Below are 6,932 nucleotides of genomic sequence, written 5' to 3'. Positions count from 1 at the left end.
CAAGGAATAGTTTAACTGTCAGATTTATGGAGAGGGGAAGGCTTTATGACCAAGCAAGAATTAGATAGCATTATAAAATGCAAGATGGATAATTTTGGTTACACGAAATTGAAATGCTTCTGTGCAAATAAAGCCAATGTAACCAAGATTAAGAGGGAGGTGGGAAATTGGGAAAGAATCTTTAAAACCAGTATCTCCGATAAAGGCCACATTTCTAAAATATACAGAGAATTGAGTCAAATCTATAAGAATACAAGTCATTCTCCAATTGATAAATGGTCAAAGGATAAGAACAGGCAGTTTTCAGAGAAAGCAATTAAAAATATCTATAAACATATGAAAAAATTCTCTAATCTCTATTGATTAGAGAATTGCAAATCAAAACAACTCTGAGGTACCATATTTCTACAATCAGATTGGATAAGATGACAAAACAGGAAAATGACAAATGCTGGAGAGGATGTGGACAAATAGGAACACTAATGCATTCTTGGTGGAGTTGTGAACTGATTCAACCATTCTCAAGAGCAATATGCAACTATAGCCAAAGGACTATAAGTAATTTCATACCCTTTGACCCAAGAGTTCCACTTCTACAGTTGTATCCCAAAGAGATCATAGAAGCGGGAGGAAGCAGCTCTTTTTGTGATGGCAAAGAATTGGAAATTAAGGGGATGCCCATTAATTGGGGAATGGCTAAACAAGTTGTGGTATATGAATGTAATGTAATACAATAAGAAAGAAGGAGCAGATGGATTTCATATTTACCTGGAGAGGCTTATATAAACTGATGCTGAGTGAGAAGAGCAGAACCAGGAGAAATTCGTACACAATTACAGACACAACGTATGTGTTATGACCAGCTTTGATAGACTGGACTCTTCTCAGAAATGCAGGGTTATATAAGTCAACTCCAAAAGACTCATGATGGAGTGAGATGTCTACATTCAGAGAAAGAACTAGAAAAAACAGAGTTTGAATGCAGATTGAAGCAAACTACCTGTTCTCTGTCCTTTTGTTGTTTGGTTTTGTTTCCTCTTTCACATTGTTCATTCCATCTGATACAGTCGTTCTTTATAACCTAACTAATGTCTAATGTGAAAGTATTTGCAGATCCTATACTTAATTGTAAGCTGCCATGGTGGTGGAGGGAGGAGAAGGAGGGGAGAAAATTTGAAACTCAAGGAATTGAGGAATTGAATCTTGTAAACTAAAAGTAAACAAACAAATTAATAAAGACCAAAAAAATTTTAAAAATTAAAAAAAACAATTATTAATTAAAAAAAGATTGGTGGTTTTCCTTGATTCTTGAAGAGGACCTAAATAAAATCATTATAGTGGAATCAAATACAGTATGTCTGACTGTGCCTTATCAGAAAAGCTCTGAAGATTCTACCCATAGGTCAGTCAGGAATAGTTCTTATGAGAACTATAGGAAAAGAGGGAAAAAAATCAAAAACAGTTGTAGTTTATGCTTCTAACAAACTCCATGCAGAAACATTATAACTTAAAGCAAGAAATGATAATTTGAGACCTTGTTTGCCATACCAAATCTGGATGAAATCAACTTATTCTTAAGTTTATAATCAAATAGGCAGATAAAAAGTCATGTTAAAATGTTAGCCTTATTTCACTCAATGCAATTGAACTACATATACTTACCCGTGGGTTTATTTTCCCCCCTTGGAAACAAGTTTTCACCTCATTTCAACAAATGAGACAGTTCAAAGTGATTTTGTTCAGGCACTCTATAAAGAACTTAGATTCTAAAATATGACTTATGCTACCTTCAAAAGGATTCAGTAGTAATTTCTATTTAACTTTTGTCTTCCAAAACTCAAAAACAAAAGAATTTGCTTTCAGAGAACTATCATCTCTGGGCAGGTTTGACATAAAGATTGATAACAATAGCATACCTTCAATGCGAGGTGCTGGACACAACTTCCAGCTCCTGATGTCTGAGCCAGCTTGAAACTTTGGTTAAGTTTTGGATCCCATTTTAATGTTAAGAAACAAATATGTATAAAATATGATACAAATTACATGGCAGAACCAATCTACTCCTTATAAACAACATGGCCTCAAAATGATGCAGTTTTACCAGATCAAGTTTGTTAATGTTCATGAAGATTTATGTGAATAGAGCAAAGAAGATTTCAGAATAACAAAAGCAAACAAAGGAAAGGAAAAAAAATGAATGTAGACCAGAGGAGAAAGATAGGAAGGAAATAGGTCCCCAAATAAAAGATCCTATTATTATGACAGGTAGTAAGGGGAAAAAAATAATAGAATCTTCCTACATCTCTTGCTTTATTTCTTTATCTGCTTTCTCCTGATAACCTATTTTTCTTCAATTTCTTCTCCCCCAACATGGCTCCCAGTAGTTTCAGGGTTTTTTTGGTTGTTGCTTGCTTTTTGTAGGGCAATTGGGGTTAAGTGACTTGCCCAAGGTCACATGGCTAGTTGTTTTGTTAAGTATCTGAGGCCAGATTTGAACTCAGGTCCTCCTGACTCCAGGGCCAGTGCTCTATTCACTGTGCCACCTAGCCACCCCCACAGTAGTTTCATGTTAATTTCTAGATCTGCCCACAGTTCTCCATTGCCATACTATACCCAGGTCTACTCTTCTACCAATATCACATAATGCAAAAATAATTACTTTTCTTTCCGTTCTAGTAAAACTCATTCACACAATGAGCTAATCAGGTTGTTAGAAGGAAATTAAAAAGAGTATGATCAATATGAACATGTCACTGCTAACATGATTAAATAAAATACTTCTCCCAAGCTTGTTTGCATGTTTGTTTTTTTTAATTGAGTTTTATTTAAATGGAATTTCTGATAAGATGGATAAGTAAGATATGTCTAAGACCAACTCCCTTTCATCACCACCATATACATAGAAATAAACGAAATAAAGCTAAAAGACAACAAAAAAGGGAGGGAAAAAGCTTTATTAAAAACAGCCCCTAAGGGGTGGCTAGGTGGCAGAGTGAGTAGAACACCCATCCTGGATTCAGGAGGACCTGAGTTCAAATCTGGTCTTGGGTATTTACTGCATGACCTTGGGCAAATCACTTAACCCCAACTGCCCTGCCCTTCCCCCTCCAAAAGAGAAAAAGAAAACAGCCCCTACGAAAAACCAGTAAATGATGATATACATACACAAAATGAACCCCTGGAGTGTGAAGAAACACTATGATATAAAAAGAACGTGAAAATAAATTTCAAGGAAAAGAGAAAATAATATAGAAAAAATATCAACTGGAACATTAGAAAAGAGAACAGAACAACTACAAGAATCCCTAGAATAATTGAAAAGTTTAATAAAATAATCAAAGGAAATAATAAGGAACACAATTTGAGATTAAAATAATTTGATATAGTATGAAAGGTTTAAAAGAGAAGATTAAAAAAATAAAACAGTAGGAAACTGGTAAAAAAAAAAAGGAATAAAAATCTAGTACTTTAAAATATACATATGAAATAAAAAATTGATAGAGCAATGCCCAAATACAGTAAAATTGGAAGAATGTGTAGTCTCCAAGCCATCTGATGTTGAAAATGTATTTCAGTGATATTAACTAATAATCATTTATTCTCCCAGAGACATATAAAGAACAGAGTAAATTTCACAGTTCATGAAATCATATAAGTAAACCGTATGAAAGCATTTGAACTAGAGAGCAAAGTACAGTACAGATAAAGAGGTTCTGTAAGAAGCCCACAGAAAGGAATAAATTTTCACATAATTCTAATCCAGATTTCACAGAAATGTTCATCTAAAGAAAAAGAAAACTCATTAGATATCCAGCAACAATCTGCCAAGATGTACATAAAACTGGATCAAAATAAACTGTTAAGAAGAGCTACATGCTTTATAAAATGAAATAACAAATAGGTGATAAATTTATTTTATTATTTAAAGTTAAACAATTTTAAATGAATCTTGAAATTAATTGATCCCCAATGAGTATATTCATTTCATCTAAGCATTATATAGAGTGTTGAGAAAGTTGGAAAATTCAGAAAAAGAAAATTTTTCTCAGTGCTAAGGTAATATTTGTCCTACTACTATTTTTTTTCAGGAAATGTTTGTTGCAGAATTATGAATTACACCTTCAACACTATTCAGTCATTTTCATTAGCAGGTGAAAGACTGCAAAAAATTAAGGGTAAGGCTTTTGAATAGAAAATTGGCTAAATGCATACCACCAAGACCACATCAGGTTCAGGTGCACAAAAAAAGTATTTAGCCAAGATCAGGTACACCTACTCTGACAAGAATAGCAATGACCTCCCTTTACTTTTGCCTTGTCACCTCTCTCTCCCTCCTCATCTCATTCTCTCTGTCTTTTTCTATCTCTGTCTCTCTACCTCTCCTCTCCTCTCTTCTCTCTCCTCTTTTTCTATTTTTCTCCTGTTGACTCTCTCATGTACACATTTCTGTTTATACATACCTTCATGACTTACTCAGTACTTTGTACATTATATGTGTTTAATAAATTCTTGTTGAAATGAACTTTGCCAGATTTTCTAGCTTTTCCCATAAAGCAAAATAAGATTTTTATTTCCTCCAACTGGAACCCATCTTAAAAATCTGTTCAAACTCATTAAAGCCTTCTTCTGTGAAGACTTTCTTTGGCAGGTTCAATCCTTTTCCTCTTCTTTCCAGTGGAGCTGTATGTCACTCTGCAAGCTATTTTAGATGGACCCGAGAATAACTAATCTTTTGAAAATCTAAGAAGGCAGGTCAAATAATGGGGTATTTTTTGTTTTGGGCTTTGCTCATGGGCTTATACTTTAACTGAGTGTGTGGGAAAAGGCAAGATTAATGTTTTTAATTACTTTTGAAGGAGTTTGCCTGTATACTTTTTGCATGTTCAGATCTTTTGGAAGCCAGTGAAATAATCTGGCCCCTGAACTCTTTCTATTGGAAAAGATTTGACATGTTTTCTGGGAGTAATCACTCTTCATTTTCATTGACAAAGACAAACAATTGGGTTTTTATTGAATTCATAGTTTGATATTATTTGTGAGAGCTTGGGACCCAGGTAGTTTGAGCTATGATGTTATTTTTTTTTCTCTCTCATTTTCTACATAGCTTTTCTACCTTTTATTAAGCTGCTACTTCAAATCACAAGAGAGTTCAAAAGCAGGTACTTACAAGTGAATTTAATTTGGCTGATTAGATTTGGAGGAAGGGATTTCAAAACACATCTGGATGAAATCTAGGAGTAATGTAGTTTAATAGACTAACTTTTGTTGGGGTTCACTTCCCAGTCAGATTTCTGTCCTACCAAAGAAAAAGAGGTTTTTTAATTGTTGTTTTGTTTTACTTTAGTTTCCTTGTAGTTTACTTAAAACTTTAGTAATTTGTCAATATTTGGCAGCCTATGTTCAAGGGATAGTGGGCTAACAGAAAAACAAGAGTAAAGAGCAGGTGTATTTCTAGAGCCTCAGGTAACATACTGTATTAGTTCCAGGTCATTGAAAATCAAGTGTCATCTTGATCCCAAACACATCCTTTGACAGAGCTGGAGAAAAAAAAATAACATAAATGTGGAAAAGAAGGGAAAGGATGATCGCAATATAAATAATCTTCATCTTCATTCTCCTCATCAGTTTCCTATTTTTAAAAAAATGGTTCTCCAAGGGGCGGCCAGGTAGCATAGCGAGTAAGAGCACCAGCCCCAGTGCCAGGATGATCTGGAGATGGAATCCAGGCTCAGACACTTAGCACCTACCCAGAAACACCTGGCCACGTAACCTTGAGCAAGTTACTTACCCCCAATTGCTTTTTAAAAAAAAATGGTTCTCTGGCCTATGGTTCTCTTGTTTTTTTTAAAGTTTACAAGCAGAGAGCACAGTCTGTGAGGCCTTCCTATCACCACTGTGGCACCCCAACAGTACACATTGCATAAGTTCATAGAGCTAAGGACCCCAGAGAGGCCAGTCCTTCATTTCATAGGTGGGAAAACTGATGCCCAAGGGGGTGAAATGACACACAAGATCTCAAGGGTAGTGAGCATCACACACAAAATTTGAACCCAGGGTCACAATGCTTTCCACTGTACCACATGGTCTTAGGTGCTTGATCCCTGATCTTGCTGAGACATATTACCTTGGCTCCTAGTGTAGGGTTTCTTGGGTGACTGGGAAAATGAATTAAACCTGCTTCATGGCCCTCATTTAAAAAAAAAACAAATCAAACAAAAATAAAACATTTTCTCCCTTCTCCTTCATTCCTTTCTTCAACTGCATGAAAATCTAAGACATATGGTCCATTAATCAAGGATTTGTGGAGCAGAGGAAGGTGATGCTGTTGTACCCATTGCTGGGCACCAAGTTCTTTCAGAAGCCACTGTAACTGTACCTTTACCTGCTATGGGGCTGTCACCAGCTGTCCACCAAGAACATCCAGATGCACTATAAGCATGCCATCAGACAGAGTTTCTGAATCCATGCAGATGAAGACAACCCTGAGAGAATCCAACAGACTATTAGAAAATCTCTTGAAGATGTGGATTCAATAATTGAGAAGTATCAGAAGCAAAATTAAGAAATAGCTGAGCACTTTGGAGCCCATAAAGCAAAATCCATTTGCCGACAATGGAGGCTCTGTGATGCCAGTACCATTGGGATGAATTATCAGCAACACCTTCAATACAAATATACCCAGGATTTAGAGTGGCAGGGCAAAAGAGAGAAACTAGATGTTCAGATATTTCCAAAGCCAAGTGCATGCATTCAGCAGCATCCTTTATGCCTGGCATTTGGTTTGGGTCACATCTGCCATCAGGAGGCCAGTTTGGGGAGGGAGTTTTCAATTTGCTCTTTAAGTTTGGTTTCTTATATTTGTTTATTATTCATTTATTTTCTCATTCACTTATTTATCAACAGTCAAGTCAGAGACCAAGAAACAAGGATTT

The 6,932-nt window shown here is 35.6% G+C and overlaps 1 pseudogene; it reads left to right on the top strand.

The window, feature by feature from the left end:
- The first annotated feature begins 6,319 nt into the window (after nt 1–6,319).
- Nucleotides 6,320–6,562, top strand: LOC138146142 (LYR motif-containing protein 9-like; annotated as a pseudogene).
- The last annotated feature ends 370 nt before the right edge of the window (nt 6,563–6,932 follow it).

This window comes from Petaurus breviceps, unplaced genomic scaffold (assembly GCF_028583685.1).
Source record: "Petaurus breviceps papuanus isolate PSGF00001 unplaced genomic scaffold, PetGlider_PUasm1.0 90752, whole genome shotgun sequence".
Lineage (NCBI taxonomy): Eukaryota > Metazoa > Chordata > Mammalia > Diprotodontia > Petauridae > Petaurus > Petaurus breviceps.
This window is presented reverse-complemented; position numbering and strand designations above follow the sequence as displayed.